This window comes from Petaurus breviceps, unplaced genomic scaffold (genome assembly GCF_028583685.1).
Source record: "Petaurus breviceps papuanus isolate PSGF00001 unplaced genomic scaffold, PetGlider_PUasm1.0 188, whole genome shotgun sequence".
NCBI lineage: Eukaryota > Metazoa > Chordata > Mammalia > Diprotodontia > Petauridae > Petaurus > Petaurus breviceps.
This window is the reverse complement of record NW_027185804.1, coordinates 14,939,185-14,960,850: the sequence shown is the minus strand read 5'-3', so window position 1 is coordinate 14,960,850 and position 21,666 is coordinate 14,939,185. Positions and strand designations below refer to the sequence as shown.

Sequence of the window (21,666 nt, the reverse complement as noted above, 5' to 3'; positions counted from 1 at the left end):
CCAAGCTGGCCCTGATATTCTACAATTTCACAACACTAAATACTCTAATAAAGCAGCAGAAAGAACCAAAAGGACACAATCTCAGCCCAGACATTATTTTGATGAGTGTGCAGAGCACAGCCTTGCCAAAATGTATGAAGTCCAGAAGATGACTAAAGATGTGTGTAAATAAAGTAAAAATCCTAATAATTCCACCATAGGGGGTGCGGTTAAGATGGCAGAGTAGAAAGAGGACTTGCATGGGGCTCCAGCTCCAAACACCTCCAATTCACGTAAAAGGTGACTCTAAACAAATTTTGAAGCTACGGAACTGACAAAATGACACAGAGAAGCTAACCTACCAATGAAGATAGCCCAATAGGCCGGCAGGGAGCAGCCGGCTAAGCCCTCTGGGAGCTGACCCCAGCCCCACTTGAGCTGGAGATTTTAGCCCCTGGGCAGGCCTAACCAGCCACCGGCTAGAGAGACTTCAAATCACCAGCAGCTGTGGCAGTTTCCAGCGTTATCAAGCCATAGATGCTAAGGTAAAAGTGAGAGGTCAAAGCAGTGTGGACTTGGGGTTCCATAGCTGGGAGTGTGGTCAGCCTTTATGCCCTGTAGGGAAAAGCCACTGAGGTGCCATGGTCCTGCAGCCACTACTATGTGGCAGCTTCAGCTCCTGGCCTGCAGTCTGTAGGGAGACCAAGCGACCAGTCTGAGGGGTAAGTGCTCTTGCTTTAACTGGCTTGGATCTGGATTACAGTCTAGGGTGGAGATCCTGGTGTGTGTGACCAGCTTGCCAGAGGTTGTGGAGGCTTCAAAGAGGGCACCCAAATAATACCTTGGCAGCTGAAAAAAAAAACAGCATTTGGGACAAAGCTCACCTGTCTGGTAGCAGAGTCCTACTGTGGCAAAAAGCCCAAAAGTCAGGTAATTGAGTGGCAACATGAGTAAACAAGAGAAGCAAAGCAAACAGAAGAATCCAACATTAGACTCCTATTTTGGGGACAAAAAGGATCAAAGCATGGAACAGGAAGAAGACAGTGAAGTCAGAACTCCTGCACCAAAAGCTTCGAAGAAAAATACAAGCTCATTGAAGGCCATAAAGGAGCTTAAAAAGGATTTTGAAAAGCAAATAAGAGAAGTAGAGGAAAAATTGGGAAGAGAAATGAGAACAATGCAAGAAAATTATGAAATGAGAGTCAACAACCTCACTGAAGAAAATAACACCTTAAAAAATAGACTAACTCAAATGGCAAAAGAGGCTCAAAAAGACAATGAGAAAAATGCCTTAAAAAGCCGAATTTGCCAGATGGCAAAAGAATCTCAAAAGCTCACTGAAAAGCATCATTCCTTCAGAATTAGATTGGAGCAAATGGAAGCCAGTGACTATATAAGAAATCAAGATACAATTAAACAGATACAGACAAATGAAAAAACAGAAGACAATGTGAAATATCTCATTTGAAAAACCACTGACCTGGAAAACAGATCCAGGAGAGATAATTTAAAAATTATTGGGCTACCTGAAAACCACTATCAAAAAAAGAACCTAGAAATCATCCTTCAAGAAATTCTCAAGGAAAATTGCCCCAATGTTTTAGAACCAGAGGGCAAAATAGAAGTTGGAAGAATCCACTGATCACCTCCTGAAAAAGATCCCCAAAAGAAAACTCCTAGGAATATTATAGCCAGGTTCTGGAATTCCCAGAGCAAGGAGAAAATATTACAAGCAGCCAGGAAAAAACAACTTGAATTTTGTGGAAACAAAATCAAGATAACATAGGATCTGATATCTTCTACACTGAGGGATCGAAAGGCTTGGAATATTATATTCCAGAGTTCAAAGGAGCTGGGATTAAAATCAAGAATCACCTACCCAGCAAAACTAAGTATCATGTTTCAGGGGAAAATGTGGTCATTCAATGGAATAGGGGACTTTCAAGCATTCTTGATGAAAAAAACCAGAGCTAAATAGAAAATTTTACATTCAGATACAAGAAGCAAGAGAAGCATGAGAAGGTAAACAGGGAAAAGAAATCATAAGGAAATTATCAAGGTAGAACTATTTACATTCCTACATGGAAAAACAATAATTGTAACTTATGAAACTTTTCTCAGTATGAGAACAGTTGAATGGAATACAAATGTATGTGTGTGTGTATATACATACTTACATACATACATATGTTTTTATAGGAGGGTATATGGGTGTATGAATACATGTGAATGTGTGTATATATGTGTACAGGTATACGTAACTAGAGGGCATAGGACCAGTTTAACAGGAAGGAATGATATCTAAAAGGTAAAATTATGAGGTGAGAGAGGAATTTAATGAAGGAGATGGGGAGAGACAGAATGGGGTAAACTATCTCATATAGAAAAGTTAAGGGAAAATGGTCACAATGGAGAGGAAGAACAGGAAGTCAAAAGGGAATGGGTCAACCTTATTCTCATTGAATTTGGCTTAGGGAGGGAATGACATACACTCTAAATAGGGTATCTCACCCACAGGAGAGTAAGGAGGAAGGGGAGGAGAGGGGGATGATGGAAGGGAAGGCAGGCTGGGGGAGAGAGAAGTTGGAAGCACCCTCTTTTGAAAAGGATCAAAGTAGAGAAGAGAACAAGTAGGAAGTGGGATAGGAGGGAGGGAAATATAGTCAGTCTTTTACAATATATCTACTATGGAAATTTTTTGCATAGCTACACATGTACAATCTATATTGAATTGCTTATCTTCCCAGTAAGGGTGGGTGACAAGGGAGGAAGGGAATGAATCTGGAATTGAAAGTTTTATAATCAAATGTTTTATATATATATATATATACACACACACATATGTGTGTGTAAACATACATACATATATACACATATATACTATTATAGATATTATTTTACATGTAAATGGGAAATAAGATATACAGGCACTGGGGCATAGAGATCCACTTGTGCCCTACTGAAATGTTGGAGGGGGTATGGGAGAAGTTATGGAAGAGAGCAGATTGAATGGGAATTCTATTTTGGGGTGGTGGGTAGGGGAAAAATAGGGAGAAAATTTGTAAATCAAAATTTTGCAGAAATGAATGATGCAAACTAGTAGTTAATAAAGAACTGATAAAAAAAGAAAAAAATATATAATAATTCCACCATAAAGAACTATTACGGTGTCATGAGATGATTATATTACAAGACTAGAAATTGAGAAAGGCTATAAAATATTTATAGTCAAGGCAAGTTCAAATAGAATTCTGCAAAGTGATAAAATAAGCATTCAATAAGGGCTAAAATGGAAAAAAATGGGGAAAGAAATTTCATCTATGGAGAAAATTGAAAAAGAAGTAACAGCTTGAAAAAAAGAGAAACAAAACCTTGCCAAAGAAGCAAATTTTCTGGAAACTATTATAGACCAAACAGAAACTATTGATTCCAATGGGAAAAGAAATATTAAAACAAAACCGAAGACTTAAAAAAAAAGGGAAAAAAGAAAATGTAAGGTATTTAATAACAAAATATGACAAGGGAACCTAGGCAAGAGATAATTTTAAATTTCACTAATTTCCTCTTTTTTTAAAGCAATTGGGGTGAAGTAACTTGCTCAAGGTTACACGGCCTGTTATTTTTTTGTGTGGGTGCCAAGTATCTGAGGCCAGAACCAATCCCGGGTCTCCCGATGCCTGGGCTGGCACTCTTACTCACTTTACCACCTGACTGCCCCCTCAATTTCTTAAAAGTCACGATTTAGACAAAATTTCAAAAACTAAAACAAAAAAATTAAACCAATATTTCTAGAACCTGATGTAACAAAAATTAAATTCAGCAAAAGACAAAGACAAAATTAATCAGATACTAAATAACTTAAATTAAAAGTTTGTGTGAGTCAAAGAATAAATTATAGAAATAAAAATGTCATTAAAGATTATGAAAGCAGTAATATAAAATACCAACTTGTGGGGAATGCAATCAAAGCAGCTCTCTTGTGAATGTATATGTCTAAATAATTTCAGTTATAAAAAGAATTAAAATACCAATTAAAGAACTGGACATACTGTAATAAAAGAGAAGTAAAAGTAACCCAACAAATTAAAAACCATCAAATAAAGACCAAAATAGTAATACTGAATATCAAAGAAAAAATAATATATTTAAAGTCAAAAAATAAAATAAAAACAAACCCTCCAAAGAAATATTGAATTAATCTATAAAACCAGGAAATTTGAGGGGAACATAAAAATATTAAGCCATAGATAACACATTAGTTAACTTGATTATATCAAATAAAATATACCAACTACCAGTATCAAAAATGAAAAAAAAAAAGTGGCTTTACAATTAATTGAGGAGAAATAAAAGAAATTATTAGGAAGAATTTTGCATAATTATATGCCCAGGAAACTGACAATATAAACTAAACTGGCAAATGTTTACAAAATATAAAATTCTCTATTTAACAGAATGAAATTAGACTACTTAACCCAATCTTAAAAAAAATTAAAGAGTTTTTAAATGAGCTCTTAGGGTGTAAAATTGCCCAGGACCAGTTGAATTTACACAACAATTCCATCAAATATGTAAAGAATATTTAAATTCCAATATTATAAAACATGTTTGAGAAAATCATGAAAGAAGTAGCTCTAACAAATGCTTCTTATGATCTAAGTAGAGTTTCAGTAATTAAATTAGGAAAAGACAAAAGAAAGGAAACTAGACTGAACTATCAAATGAAAATCAAAACATTTTAAATAAACTATATCAAAGTGCTCCAGCAACATATCACAAATGATATCAAATATGTCCAAGGTGGCAGAAGCTTCCAAGAGCCAAGACTGTGAAGTAAGCACTAAATCACCATAAATATGCCACATTTACCTCCAAACCACTTTAAATAGCACACTAAAACAAATTCTGGAATAATAGAAATAGCAAAAAATAAATGGGTCAAATGATCTTTTAGCTCAAGAAACTTGGAAGATTAGCAAGAAAGATCTGTTTAATTCAGGTAAAAGGGGAGTGCATAGGAAGCATCCCAGCAAGTTAGCAGCAAGTTCCACTTCAACAAACCACTTGGAGATCCTGAGCCCTACTGTAGCAGAACATACCATCACCAACACTGTAATTTTACGCTTTCATAAGAAGAAAAGTAGAAATGAACCAAAAAAAAAAAATCTCCAATATCAAGACTGAACAGAATCCTAAAAAGGCAAAAAAGAAAAAGAAAAAAAAAGGATTCAATGGAGTTGAACTTTTTACTTGCCTATATTGGAAGATAATACTTATAATTCTTAAAAAAAAAATGTACCACTTCCAGTATAGTTAAAAGGAATATGCATAGGTAGAAGGTACAGGTATAACATGAATTTGAGGGAATAACATTTAAAAAAAAGTAATTAAGTGATGAGACAGAAGAGTATGTAATAGGATTACAGGAGGAAGAGAGGGTTAGGACAGGGTAAATTAATTCACACAAAGAGGCATGAAAGATCTGTTACATTGGAGAGGAGCTTGGAAGGAAGAGCGATGGGCATCACTTGAACCTTACTTTTGTCAGTATTGCATCAAAGAGGGAATAATAGACACCATCAGTTAAAACAGAAATCTCTTACCCAACAGGAAAATAGGATTGGAGGAGATTAAGGAAAGGGGGAGGGGGCTGATGGAAGAGAGGTCTGACCACAGTAGGAGGTAGATAGAAGCAAAACACTATCAAGTAGGGAAACAGTGAAAGGAGAGAGAGGACAAAGAGAGGGAAAAAATATAATGGAGGGAAATACAGAATTGGTAATCATAACTGTGAATGTAAATGGGATGAACTCTCCCATAAAGCAGAAGCAGATAGCTGAGTGAATCCAAAATTAGAATTCTACAATATGTTGTTTACAAGAAACATACTTGAGATAGAAAGACAGACAGACAGACAGAAACACGCACACACACACACACACACACACACACACACAGAGTAAAGATAAGGGGTTGGGGGCAGCAAAGTGGCACAGTGAATAGAGCACCATCCCTGGAGTCAGGAGGACCTGAGTTCAAATATGGCCTCAGACACTTAACACTTACTAGCCATGTGACCTTGGGCAAGCCATTTAATCCCAACTGTCCTTCCTTCATCCCAAAAACAACTCCAAAAAAAAAAAAAAAGGTATGGCACTTGAACAGAATCTACTATGCTTCTGTTGAAGTAAAAAAATAAAAGAAGCAAGAGTGGCAATCCTGATCTCGGACAAATCAAAAGAAAAACTAAACCTAATTTAAAAGATAGGGAATGAAACAATATCTTGCTAAAAGGTACCATAGGCAATGAAGAAATATCAATGCTAAACATATATGCAAAAAATGTTATAGCATCCACATTTTTTTTCAAAGCATTTGGGGTGAAGTAACTTGCCCAAGGTTACACAGCCATTTTGTGGGGGTGTTAAGTATCTGAGGCCAGGATTCTGGGGCTGGCATTCTTACTCACTGCACCACCTAGCTGCCCCTAGCATCCAGATTCTTAAAGGAGAAGTTAAGTGATTTATAGGATCATGACCAAATAGGTGATAGAGCACATTATAAAATAGGCAATTTTGATTATATTAAATTAAAAAGTTTTTGCATAAACGAAACCAGTATACCAAAATTAGAAGGAAAACAGAAAGCTGGAAAAAAAAATCCTTACAGAAAGTATCTCAGATAAAGGCACATTTTAAAAATATATAGAGAACTGAGAAAACATTTATAAGACTACAAGCCATTGCCCAATTGATAATTGTCAAAGGATATGAACAGGCAGCTTTCAGATGAAGAAATTAAAGATATCTATAGGAATATAAAGAAGTATTCTAAATTACTTTTGATTAGAGAAATGCAAACTAAAAGAACTCTGAGTTACCACCTCTCACCTTTCAGATTGGCTAATATGACCAAAAAGGAAAATGATAAATGTTGGAGAGAATGTGGTAAAATTGGAAACTAACGTACTTTTGGTGGATTTATGACATGATCGAACAATTCTGGAGAGCACTTTAAAACTGTACACAAAAGGTAACCAAACTGTGCATACTCTTTTATTCAGCATTACTACTCCTAGGTCTGCATCCTAAAAAGATCACAAAAATGGGAAAAGGACCTATGTGTGCAAAATATTTATAGTGACCCTTTTCACCATGACAAAATATTGGAAATGGCAGGTAAACTCATCAATTGGGAACTGACTGAACAAACTGGTATTTGAATGTAATGGAATACTATAGTGCAATAAGAAAGTATAAACGGGAGGATTTCAGAAAAACCTGGAAAGACTTCTACAAATTAACACAAAGTGAAATGAACAGAACTGGAAAACACCATGTATAGTATCCACAACATTTCATGATGATCAACTATGAATGACTCAGCTCTTCTCAGCAACACAATGATCCAAGAAAAGGACCCATGAAGGAAAATGTTACCCAAACAAAAAACTGATGGACTCTGAATGTAGATAGAAGCATTACTTAATTTTTTTTCATAGTTTTTTTTTCTTTTGATCTGTTTCTTCTTTCATGACTGTGTCTAATATAGGAATAGGCTTTACATGATAGCACATGCATAATTTAGATCAAATTGCCTACCATTTTCAGAAGAAGGGAGGGGAGTCAGGGAGGGGGAAAAATTTGGAACTAAAATCTTGTAAAAATGAATGATAAAAATATTGACATGTAATTGGGGAAAAATATTATTTTAAGAAAAGTTCTAAAAAAAGTAAAATGTGACCCTGAATTTAAACCATGAATGGAGGACTAATTCAGTATTGGTAAGTTATTACCATAATTTATCATATTACTAACAAGAACAAAGTCATGTGATTGTATCAGTAGATGCAACAACAACAAAACTTTTGCCAAACCTTAAAAATATAGGAATAAATATATCTTTCCTTTTTATATTGATTAGTCTCTACAAAGAAGATCAACTAGTAGCCTTTCCAAGAAGATAAATGATAAAGCAAGGATGTCAATTATCACACACTCACAAGTGAAGATAGCATCAGAATTGCTAACTAAGAAAAGAAAAAGTAATAAGCATAGGCAAAGAGAAAATAACTTGTTTTGCAGATAATATGATAGTTTACTTATACAAGCCTAGAAGACTGGTATTGACTCATTACAGAAATAAAAATCATAAAGCTGTAGCGAAGTACCACAGCAGGCTGCATATTATCTTATAAAACCAGATATTTAACATCATTGATGATTTAATGAACTTTTATTTATCACAGTAAATATTCCCCAATTACATTTTTATCTATCTTGAGCCACATGTGGTAGTATTACTAGTTGCATGTAGCCTATGGGCTCTGTTTTTGACACCTCTGCTCTAAAGAATCTATTTTAAAAAACCTACTTAAAACAACACTTCTATCAAAGTTTTGGTATAGGAGTCGAGCCCGTCGCGTCCCGCCCCCACGCAGCGCTGCGGGGGCCCTGCAGGGCGGCATGGCAAGATGGCCGCCAGCCCCGGCCCGCCCGGCCCTGAAGGGCCATGGGCCCCCAGCAGAGATGGGTGGGGCGCCGGGAGCCCCACGGCCCGAGGCCTGCCCCTGGCCTAGTCGCTGCTGCTCCTGCTCTGCGGCCTGTGGGTGTTGGGGGCTGGCCCCAGCCTGGGCTGGACCTGGAGCTGCTGCGGGGACACTGGCAGGTGTACCAGCTGCTGACCTTCCCGCTGGGCCACACGGCCCTCCCAGGCCTGCTTCTGAGCCAGCTCCTCTTCCCCACCTTGGGCTGGTACCAGGAGAGCCATCTGGGCACCCTGCGTTACGTCCACACCTCGGCCCTGGGGACCCTGGTCGTCAGGCTGCTGTACCTGCTCCTGGCACCTCAGGGTGCCCAGGGCGGGGCGCAGGGGCTGCGGCTACACGCCCATCCACCTGGCGGGAGCCGGACCAGGCTGCAGAGGTGGGGGGGGACGTGGAGGAGGGGGGGCCGCCCCTGCTGCTGCTGGCCCTCATGCACCAGGTGAGCTCCAAGCCCCCCTTACTGCTTCAGCTGTGCGGCCTCCTCACCGGCCTGGCCAACTCTGCTGGGCTCTTCCGCCGGCTGGTGTCTGCAGGAGGGGAGCTGCCTGCTGTGTTTCATCCCGGCTTCGGGCAGCCCGCTGGAGCTGCCCATCCTGCATCCTGCTGGGCTGAGACATCCAGATCCTGGACCTGTTGGGAATTTGGTGCCAGGACTCTGGGCCTCTCCCCCCCCCCCCCCCCCAGCGCCAGTCCCTCTCTCTCCTGGCTCTCCTTGTTTGAAGGGGCCCCATCGTGGGACGCCCCCAGCCTCCCTCTGGAGACCCCGCTCTGGAGCCAGGGAGAGGCTTTGAATGATGAGTTGCTGCAGGCCTCCATCCAAGCTTACCTTCAGGACGAACCCTTGCGGGCCTCGGAGGAGCTGAGGTTGTCTAAGCCGTCTGTCTCTTCCCTAAGGCTGCAGCAGCTGGAGCGCATGGGGTAGCGCATGGGATTCCCCATGGGGCAGGCGGTGGTAGCGCTTGCAGCCACAGGGCGCGTGGAAGGGGCCGCCTCGCTTCTAGTGGAGGGGCAGGTGAGCGATGCAGCCCAGGTGAGCCTGGCGGGCAGAAGTGAGCGTCCCAGAGAGGGCCCCCCTCCAGCCTCCCAGAAGCAGGAGCCTGCCAGGCCTTAGGGAGCGACGCCCCGGGCCAGAGAACGGAGAGGGCAGCCGGGTGTGTGTGGGGGCGGGGGCAGGGTGCAGGCTACTGGCAGAGGCAGCCCGTCAACTCTCAGACACACACACACACACACACACACACACACACACACACACACTCCTGCCGAATAAATCCATTTCATCTTAAAAAAAAAAAGTTTTAGTATATAACATAAACTGATATAAATCTTCAGCATTTCCATATGTTGCCATCTAAATTATGCAGAATGAAATAGAGAATGTCCATATGAAAAAAAGATAATACAAAATATTTAGGAGTCTGCCTGCCAAAGTACACTCAAGAATTATATGAACACAATTAAAAACACTCTGTACAGAAAAAAATAAATATAATTAACTGGAGAAATATGATTGTTTATCAATAAGTCGCGCCAATATAATAAAAATGACAATATAATCTAAATCAATTTAATTATCCAGTACCACACCAAAAATGAAAGATTTACTTAAAAGGATTAGAAAAAATAAATTTATTTGGAACAACAAAAGATCAAATATCTCAATAGAATAATAAAAATAAAAGGAAAGGAATGAAACGGCTTTCAAAATACATAACTAAGCAGTAATATTTTGATACTTGTTAAGACATAGAAGCTGATAAATGCAAAAGAATAGAAACACATATACAGATATAAATGAGCATACTTGCCTAGTGTGTGATAAACCTAGAGATTGCAGTTACTGAAGCAAGAATTCATTATTCCTCAAAAACCATTGGAAAATCTGTAAAGCAATCTAGCAGAACTAAGTATAGATCCACATCTCACAAAGTACACCTGAATAAGTTCCCAATGAATACATGACACAGATATATGGGGTGACATCATAGACTGATTAAAAGAAGGAAGAAATTACCTTTTAGATATACGGATGAGAATAGTTCATGACCAAACAAGTGATAGGATTGTAGAAGAGAGAATAAGGCCAAATGTGCTACAAACATATCAAGATATATTCAATTGTTAGTCAGAAAGTCTCCATCTGAAGACCTCTAAGGCAGAGACAGTGGAAGATAAAAGGGCCTGGTATGCTCTAGTCCAGGGGTGGGGAACTGCAGCCTCTAGGCCACATGCTGCCTTCTAGACCCTTGGGTGCAGCCTTTTGACTGAGTCTAAGTTTTACAGAATGAATCCTTGTATTAAACGGATTTTTTCTGTGAAGTTTGAATGTAGTCAAAGGATCACACTTAAGGTAGCAGAGCTAGTAAGAGCACTGGCCCCAGGGTTGGGATGACCTGGGGATCGAATCTGGGCTCAGATACTTAGCACCACACCCAGAAATAACTGGCTGTGTAACCTTGAGCAAGTTACTTAACCCCTATTGCTTTAAAAAAAAATTTAAAATTTAAAAAAAAAAGGATCACACTTAAGAACCTTGAAGGACCCATGTGGCTTCAAGACTGCAGGTTCTCCAACCCTGCTCTGCTCAAAAAGTTGAACACCAATGAATGACTTAACAACAACAACAAAGACAGAGGAATAATATACTTATCAAGGCACTTTTAGAGAATTCTAATTGTTACAGAGATTTTATCTCATATCAAGCCTAAATTGGCCTATTTGAAATTTTCATCCATTGTTCCTGGTAATACTCTTGCTACCAAACTCCAGGTCTAATCAGTTTTCCACATGACAACACTTACAGTACTTGAACATTGTTTTCATGCTCTACCCTACCCTTGCTCCTCTCTTCAAATGATCTATTTTCCAGTCGAAACTTGCCCAGATTCTTCAACTGATCACCAATAACTCAAGGCCCCTCACCATTTCTGGTTGCCCTCCTCTGGTCACTCTTCTGCCTATCAAAGTCCATTTTACACCATGGTGCACAGACTAAGTAAAATTCTCCAAATGAATTTGAAGAGAATAAAATATTATGAAACAGACTATTACTTCCCTATTCCTGGAAGTTGTGCCTATTTAATGTCTTAATGTAGCCAAAGTTGGCATGAGTTTTTTTGATCTGGCTCCTATGTATTTACTGCAGGAGTGATAAGAGAGTGAGCTAGTTATCAAGGGAATGAAATAGGATGGGAGTGTGAAAAAAAGACAAAACCTAGGTAATGACTGAATACTTGCAAAAACAGTCACTACTGAACACAAGGTAGATAGTATGAAGAAAGAGTAACATCTGTGTTAAGATTCTGAGAGCTAATTCTCCATTTAGAGTGAGTCCTGAATTGGGAGCGCATGTTGATACGGGGTACTAGAGTATCAGACGCAGGCACACCTTGCCTTTGTAGCTGGACAAAGAGATTTGCAGTTTTAGTTGTAATGTTTTTTTTCTTAGAGAATGATTCAAGTTCCAAGGAAAGTGAAGACCTCATAGAAACTGACATATTAAATGGCATTGATATCTAGGAGTCTCCATACTAATCACCTGACCAAATTCATCTGCACATGGCCCCAGAACATGCTTCACATGCCCATTGTTCTTCCACACATTATTCTTAAGGAATAGTCAAATGAAATGTTCCGATTACAACTGGAAAGGGTGTGACAATTAAATGCCCTTTGCATCCACCCCACATCCTTGTGAATTCCTAGACCAAAATTCAATTCCCTTACCTACCATCCTTTACCCTATGTAGATGTTTTTTCCCCTTTACAAGGAAATTTTCTTGAAGGTAGGGGCACATTTGTCATTGTGCCTTTTTTTAATGCTTTTTTTTTCATATGTGTTAATTATTTTATTCATATAGAAGGGGAAAAAGAGTGGGGTTAAGGTAGAGAAACTGGTGCTTACAAGCAACTCCAAGCAAGCAAGCCTAAAGTTTGATGTGTATTTGAAAGAGTATGTGAATTGGTCTGTGCTGATAAAATTCTGAGAGTCTTTCAGAGAGCCATCTTCCCCAGGGAAGTTAATAATGCAATTCGGTTTATGTTTTTTTAAAAAAATCACTTACACCTGACTTTTTCAGGTATAAACCTCTTATGGAAAGCTAGGTACAGACACCTCATTTCCTAATAAGAAATATCTCTTCTTTTGTCATATTTATGTTGCAGATGCAAATATATTTTTGAGGACATTTCTGCTATAAAAAAAAGAAACAGTTCACTGTTAAATAATCATGTAGCATAACGTCCCTGCCCATATTCTTGTTTACTGAAAAAGTATTATACGATGAGTATCACCATGGGGAGAAAAGCTCCCTGATGAATGTCTCAAAGAAAAAGCAGACTTTGGAAGAGCTGATATGAATCAGACTAATGGACAGACATACTATATGGAGTTACTTTTTATGAGCTATAAAAGGTGAAAAGCAATTCAAAATCACGGATTGATAAAACACATTGAAGAGAACTAAAAAAAAAAAAACAAACACAAACAAAATCCTAGGCAGGTTTTAAACTTTAGGCTCATCAACCACATACTTCTGTAAAGTTATGTGTGTGTGTGTGTGTGCATACCTAAATATGCAACAAAATTGATCATTATAGCCTTGGGAATTCATTTTAGATAAGTTATTTATGCAAATATTTCAACTCTATATTTACTTAAATCATGCAATAACTGTCATTTAAGAAACATCCCAAAAAGATTCTTCTAAAAATGAATAATTAAAGCTCAAATTTATCAGTCAATACAAAGAAAAAAAATATTAAGTGGGCCTTATATGATAAAAGTCCTGTTAGACAGTGTGGATAGATGTGATGGTAATGGAATTTAAAGATCCCCTTGTATTGACTTGGTTTTTGGGTTAATTGTTAAAACCCAGAGCTTGTGAATCCCACCTGTGGGATGAACTTGTTGACATGAAGAGAGGGGGATGACCTGGGAGGAGCTGGTGCTGTGTTTAGAGAGGCCCAAGTAGAGAAAGGCCAGAAGAACTTTTGGGAGCAGAATTGTGGAAGACAGAGAGACAGAGAGAGAGACAGAGAGAAAGAGAGAGAGAGAATTTCTGGGGGCTAGAGTAGAGTTGCTTAAAGAGAGAGAGAACTGCCAGCCGAAGCCACCCAGGCTGCTGAGGGTCAGTTGGAGCTGCCCAGGACTTTTGAGAACTTGCACCCAAAGCTTCTGAGAACTGAGGAGGCATGACTGTGGTGCTGGTATTTTTTCTGTCTGTTTTGATTTTACTTTGCCAGATTTGTCTGCTGGTAAAGGACAGTGCTATTGTTGCAAAAGGCTGGAACCTTGCTGTTGGTTCAGAAGCCCTGAAGTTGGATTTTCTTGTTATCTTTACAGAAATTCTGGAGCAGGGTCTTGCTGATGTTTTCAGGGGTCCTGAGACTTTTCTGCAGGCAGAAAGTGAATTGATGAGGAGGCTGGCAATGTAAGCTTTGCCTTCCCAGGGACTGAGATTGCTGAGAACTTGCCTTGGGTTAAAATGAAGAAAAGACCTCTCCTTGGGTATTGAATGCTGTGATGATATTGTAACCTTGTTATGGCTTAGGGGTAGATGGCCTTTGTGCTCTCCAGTGCCCCTTTGAGAAAGTGCTTGGTGGCAACTGATGATAATTCTAATTCAGTTGTGATCAGGGGTGGAGTACTTTGATTTTTGTGCTTTGTGACTGAACAAATGAATGTCCATTGTTTATGATTGGAAACTAATCTCCACTTGAGAAGAGAGACTTTGTGATTGACTAAATGATTGTAGTAGCCAGGGGTGGACTACTTCGAAATAAATTTACTAGCCAGGGGTACAGTACTTTGACTTTATACCTTGTGATTGAATTGAGAACTTTTAAATGATTGAGTTACCCTGTATTTTGATTTTCTCTTTTCTGTGAATGTTTTCCCTTAATTTCTAACTGAATATATGCAAAGTTACTATGCTCCTAATTCTGAAACAGGAAGGTGCTTGTGCTTGTTTTTACATGTGTACATGTACACATATATGTAGCTATATGTATATTCATATGTACACATGTGAGTATCTACAACACATATGTATGCAATATACACAATGACTTGCCCTTCCAAATCGTTTTGTATGTATGTTTGCACACGTATGTGTGTATTATATACATATATGGATATATCAAATATAGGAGATACATATATGGAGTATGTGCTTATATTTTATATACACATATATGTATGTACAAACACATGTGCACACACTAGGAGATAGTTTGGGAAGGCAAGATACCAGCATATTGGGAATCAGGAATAGTTTTTAGTAGAAACTGGTACTTTGGTTGAATTTTATTTAAATACTTCTTTTTCAGGGTGGAATGGAGGTTGATGGACTCAATCAATTATCTGTCAACCTTTAAGTAATAATCATAATTAAAATAATTTTCATCTACATAAAAACTTTAGTCTTTCAAAGTACTTTACAAATATCCTCACATTTATCCTCCCAAACTCTTGGAAGTAGGGGTTATTATTGATCTATTTTGTGAATGTTGAGTCATTTCAGCCATATCTAACTCTTCATGATGCCATTTAGGATTTTCTTGGCAAAGATACTGAAGTTATTTGCCATTTACTTTTCCAGCTTATTTTACAGATGAGGAAACTAAAGCAAATAGGATTAAGTGACTTACCCAGGGTCACACAATTGGTATAGAAAGAAAGAAAGAAAGGAAGGAAGAAAGAAAGAAAGAAAGAAAGAAAGAAAGAAAGAAAGAAAGAAAGAAAGAAAGAAAGAAAGAAAGAAAGAAAGAAATTTAGATACCAATTTTTGAGGGGTTTAAGGAATGACTCCACGTCTAAATATTCTTTCAAAAATGTCATTACTAAATTGTTGTTTAAAAGCATTTCTAAGTTAAGTTTCAGAAAAACAAAGGCAGAAGGAAATACCTTCCACATGTATTAATGATAAAATCTTTCCTCAGTTAATTAATAGGAACAAAACCCCCCCAAAATTTGGCCAAATTATTCAAAACTTGTAAGTGTTTGAGTGTTCTTAGGACCTCAGCTCAAGAACAGACTTTAAGAGACACCCCCCCCCCAAAGTCATTGGTCTGAGGTCAGATTTGAATTCAGGAATTCTTCCCGACTTCAGGCCCAGTAGTCAATGGACCATCTCCCTGCCCATTTACCCTACTTTACAAATGAGATTTAGACAGTGAGTGGTTATGTGATTTGCCCAGAGTAAGGACCTGAGACCACATTTGAACTCATATCTTCCTAACTCCACACTCAGCATTCTACAAACTGTACCATAAACTGCCAATATCTTCATTGGGTGAAGAAAATCTATTTTGTAATCTAAGAGTCAATGAAATTAAACTCAGTGTACAAAGTCCTTGAAAAATCTGAAAGTCATTCGATGAAATGAAATGACCATTCCATAGGAAGTGTATTGTGACTTACTGAAGAGAGTTGGTCATTTCCAGTTGGATTTTGTATAAAATAGCAAACTAGTTTGAAACCCAGGTAGCTAATGACAAATTGGTTTTGAGGAGAGAGAGGGAAGTTTAAGCTAAGCCTTTGAGAAGGAAACACATTTTCTTTTTATTTGGTAGGAAGGAGAGAAGAAAAGTTTCTGTGTTCCTTCATTCCTTGACTAGCAGATAACCTTGTAAATTTCAAAAGAAGAAGATTTGGGAGTTCTCACTGGAAACTTAACATGGTCTTCAGAATACTGACCGCAATAGCTCAGTATTGGAATACTAAGATAAAGCAGAAACACTGAATAAGTGTAATGGGAATGTAAATGTAAAGATCTTCCCTGCCCCTAGGCTAAAGTATAACTGCAGCCTGGGGTGGGAGGGTTGTTTTTCAGTAGATACTTTTTAATTGGCCAGTGGGTCCAAAAGGTTGTTACATTCTCTGAGCCAGGAGAAGGCTATATAAGCCCTGATGTGAGGCTTTGTTTTGGGGCTCACTTTGAGAAGTGTTCTGTGATTTGATCTGGATTCTGGGAAGCCGTTGTCCAGAGCCCCCCGGCTTTGAAACCCATATGTTGATTGGGTATGGATGTAATGGTTGGACAGTTTGAAATCTGTCTACTTGATCTGTTTCTGTCTTGATAATTCTGTCTGTATATTCTCAAGTTCGGGGTGCTGACCTCTTTCCCCTGAACTAGGTAAAGATACATGTTTGACTGATTAAAGCTTGTTAACCCATTTTGAGTTGCTTTCCTTTATCAAAGCAGACCCAAGAACCTGTATTGGCAGCAAACCCTGAGGACGCTTGGGGTGCTTGCTGCTACGGTAAGGAAATGCCATTTCAGGATTATACAAGGAACCATGTAGAAAGCTACATCATTTATGTAATTTCATGACAGTCTCATGAATGAGAGAAAAATGACTTCTAGAAAAGAAACCCTTCTCCCCACCCACATCCTATCATCCCAGCTGACTACAAACCTTTTCATCAATAGCTTATAGTCACACAATGGACCCCTGAACTTTTCTCTGCTTAATTGTGGTAATAAACTGAGCTTCCTTTCCAGTCCTATTACATAGCCAAGGGAAATCCCCCTATTTTGGTTTACCAAAACAGGCAACTCCTTCTATCAGCTGTTGCTCAAAGAAAAAAAAAAAGGAATAAGGGAAAAACCCTAAACATCAGCACCCACCTGGAAGACAGATTAGCCTTCCTTGTTATCCTCCTGACAGGGTGATTTCACTTTGCATTTGACAGCAAGGCCATTCTGTCAATCTCTGTAGAGGAATGGAGTCCAGTACTGTTTTAAAAGAACAAAGTTGACAGTAGGAATCTGAATGGCCTAAGTAATTCCCTGACAGACCAGACTCTTAATAGCATTGTTTAGCCAAAATGAAGCCTCCAACACACCAGTGTCTAAGGGTCTCATTCAGGTTTGAAACGGGCTGCCAGAGGAGCACTGGGTGAGCAGGATATAATGACACCAATACATTTTAGTACATCAGCTTCATAAAACATGACCTGAAAATACAGGACCTCTCATCCCTACCCTGCTCCATATGCCAGACAGCCCCTTTAGAGAGAGATAAATAAAGACAGTCAAAAGTCCTACTTGGCTGCTTCCATTTGCAAAGACATGACCTTTACTGTATTTCACTCTGCATTTATCGAGCTGCACTGTCATCCCTAACTCCCCCAAATAAATAATGAATTGCTCTTCCCATGGACACATAACAACCCTGACTGGAACAGAGATCAGTGTAGGGCTGCTTCAGCCCTGAATACAAGTCTCTACCACCTTTTATGGCTCTCCCCAGCCAGCCACACTCAATTAAATTGACCTGCATCTTGGAACAGAACAGAAGAAACTCTATTTGGCTTAACCTTATGTTTCCCATAACAGTACATATTTAGGCTTTGCTTTTCAGCTGTCTGCTTTTTATTTAAGGAGTAGATTCAACTCAACATATAATAAAGTAGTAGTTTCTCCTAAAATGGAGACTTAGATTGGCTCTTTCTAAGACACCCTACCTGTCTCCCCATGACCAAGTATTTCCAGACAACATCCTAGCAAGGTAAAGAATGAAGACAATTATTCACATGTATTATGTATATATTAACCTGCAGAGAAACAGCAAAAAGGTGTGATGGGAAGAATACTGACTGAGTGTTGAGAGAATAGAGAATCAAAGTCCATACTGCCTACTTAGTACTTCTGTGGCAACAAATAGGTCTTTTCTCCTCTTTTGGTTTCAGTTCCCACTTTTCTAAAGCAAAGGATCTGAATTATTCAGAGATGATCTCTAAAGTCCCTTCCACTTTCAAATCGGTGATCCTAATTTCCTTATTTCTATATGTAAACATTAAGCTCCATTTTGAGATGAGAAAATTGACGCTAAAAGAAATCAAACAGCTAACTCTTTGCACCACAATACCTAGCTTTTAAGCAAATGTTCCAGTAAATAAAGTTGATCTGTTGCACTGCAGTGAACATTACTCTTGATGATCATACCTGTTCTCTGCTTGTTCACATGCATGTAAGACAAGAACTCTGTCAATCATAAAGTTTAATTTTGTTTTGTGGATGGCGTTTTCTTTAGTACTGCATTTTCAATTCAAATCAAATCCACATAAGCTTATTTTAAAAAGCATCTGCTCCGTTCAAAGTATTATTCTCAGAAATGTCCTTATCTCCAGGGAACTCATGGGGGATGTAGAAGAAGGGAAGAGGATACAATATAGGTTCAAGTCTTGGCCCTGCAATTTATTACTTACTGTCTGTGAGGAAACTTTTCTGTAATCCCACTATCTAACAGAATCAAGATGTAAGAACCAAAAAGAGATAAAACCTCCTTGAGAACAGGAACTGCAGAGAGGATGGAAAGAGAATTCTCTCTCCAAAAGTATAGAAACACCCTGAGGAAAAAGACTATTTCTAATTTTTTGTTTTTGAATCCAATCCATTCCAATAAACATTTAACACACACCTACAATTTGTTAGGTACTGTACTAAGAACTAAGGGGACAATAAATTAAAAGTACAGTTCTTGTCCTCATTGAGCTTACAGTCTAAAAGGGGAGATAGCTACAAAAGGAGTCAGAAAATTGTGTGTGTGTGTGTGGTGGGGGGGAAGACTGCAGGGGCTACCTTGTTCTGTGGAGTTGAAACCAGGCAGGGAAGCAGATGCAAAATTTTTATCTCAGTATACACAATTCCTGGCATATAGTAAGCATTTAATAAATTGATTGATATATTTTTGGATTAGGGGATAGGGAAAATATATCAATATCAATGTCAATATAGATACAGATATATATTACCTGTGTTTTACCTATCTGGAAAATGGGAATGTGATTTAAGGGAAATGACTTGCCCAAGGTCACATTCCTAGTATGTAGGAGAAATAGAATTCAAATGTAATTCTGACTTAAAATGATGAGTTTCCTTCTCATCCCACTTACCTCTTACCCCAACCCCATCACATCTTATAGTCCTTTTGTTATTACTCATGAAAATCCTAATGGCAATGAAAGAAGTTTTAGCCATCCCTCAGGTTGGAAAGGGCAGCCATTTAAATGAATTCTTCTTCCATAAAATACATCTTAAATGTTAGTATTAGTTATTCCCTAAGAGTTAATTGGGCATTTAGGTGCTATAGTATATATAAAGCCAGGCCTGAAATCAGGAAGACTCAAGTTAAAAACTAACCTCAAATACTTACTAGCTGTGTGACCCTGGGCAAATCACTTCACCTTGTTTACCTCAGTTTCCTCATCTGTAGAATGAGTTGGAAGAGGAAAGGGAAAACCACTCCAGTATCTCTGCCAAGAAAAACCTAAATGGGGTCAGGAAGAGTTGGACATGACTGAACAATAACAATGGAAGGCAGTCTAGAAGTGTAACATAGTTCTAGGTCTGGGATTCTTTTTTGTTTTCCCAACTTTTTTTTTGTTAATTTGTTTGTTTACTTTTAGTTTACAGGATTCAATTCCACAATTCCTGAGTTTCAAATTCTATCCCCCTTTCCTCCTCTTCCCCCCATCCCATGGTGGCATACAATCAAGTACAGGTTCTGCAAATACTTTCACTTTAGACATTAGTCAGGTTATAAAGACAGATTGTATCAGATGGAATGAAAAATGATAAAGAGGAAAAAAAACAAACAACAAGAAAAAGAAAAATATCAGGTAGTTAGCTTCAATCTGGATTCAAACTCAGTTCTTTCTAGTTCTTTCTCTGGATGTAGACATCTCTGTCCATCATGAGTCTTTTGGGATTGACATACATCACTGCATTGCTGAGAAGAGTCCAGTCTATCACAGTTGGTCATCACACATATGTTGTATCTGTAATTGTGTACAAATTTCTCCTGGTTCTACTCTTCCCCCTCAGCATCAATTCATATAAGCCTCTTCAGGTAAATATAAAGTCCATCTGCTCCTCCTTTCTTATAGCACAATAGTATTCCATTACATGCATATACCACAACTTGTTCAGCTATTCTCCAATTGATGGGTGCCCCCTTAATTTCCAATTCTTTGCCACCACAAAAGGAGCTGCTATAAATATTTTTGTACATATGGATCTATCTCCCACTTCTATGATCTCTTTGGGATATAATCCTAGAAGTGGTATTGGTGGGTAAGGGTATGATAGTGTGAAATTATTTATAGCCCTTTGGGCATAATTCCAGATTGTTCTCCAGAAAGGTTGGATCAGTTCACAACTCCCCCAGCAATGCATTAGAGTTCCAATTTGCCCACATCCTCTCCAGCATTTGTCATTTTCCTGTTTTCTCAGCTTAGCCAATCTGACTGGTGAGATGTGGTACCTCAGAGTTGTTTTGATTTGCATTTCTCTAATCAATAGTGATTTAGAGCATTTTTTCATATGCTTATAGATATCTTTAATTTCTTTCTCTGAAAACTGCCTGTTCATATCCTTTGACCATTTATCAATTGGGGAATGACTTGAATTCTTATAGATTTGACTCAATTCTCTATATATTTTAGAAATGAGTCCTTTATCAGAGACATAGTTTGTAAAAATTCTTTCCTAATTTTCCACCTCCCTCTTAATCTTGGTTACATTGGCTTTGTTTGTACAGAAGCTTTTCAATTTAATGTAATCAAAATTATCCATTTTGCATTTTATAATGCTCTCTAGTTCTTGTTTAGTCATAAAGTCATTCCCTCTCTACAAATCTGACATGTAAACTATTCCTTGCTTTCTGAGATTGCTTTTGGTATCAACCTTTATCTAGGTCTGGTGTTCTAAAAAGCAACACAGCAAAGTAGAAAGGACAGCAGAGGTGGAGTTAGAAGTGTTGGATACGAATCCCACCTCAGACTCTTACTATCTGGGAGATCTGAGCAAATCAATTCACATCTCTTGGCCTTAGTGTCTCTTATTTGTAAAAATGAAAGGGGTTGGACTACATGGCATCGAAGTATCCTTCTAGCTCTGATTCTATGATCCAATGATTAGTGATTGTGGGACTACCTACTATCTGTTTATAACTACCTACTATTTGCTTATAAAACTATAAAGACTATCTGGGTCACTTTGGATGAATCACAACCTCCTTCATCAGTACTTCCCACATTTGTCTAAGGAAGTAATGGACCTTGTTGACTTTGGATGTCTCTGCCCACTCTAAATCTGAAATCCTGTGAGTTAAAAATGACAGGCATAATTAGTCCA

General features: G+C 38.4%; 1 protein-coding gene and 1 pseudogene across 1 annotated transcript in view; one reads left to right on the top strand and one right to left on the bottom strand.

Moving 5' to 3' along the window:
• Nucleotides 1-21,666, bottom strand: part of LUZP2 (leucine zipper protein 2) — a 774,279-nt gene that overhangs the window by 320,222 nt on the left and 432,391 nt on the right. The window lies entirely within an intron of this gene.
• On the top strand, nucleotides 8,453-9,635 carry LOC138163655 (rhomboid domain-containing protein 3 pseudogene; annotated as a pseudogene).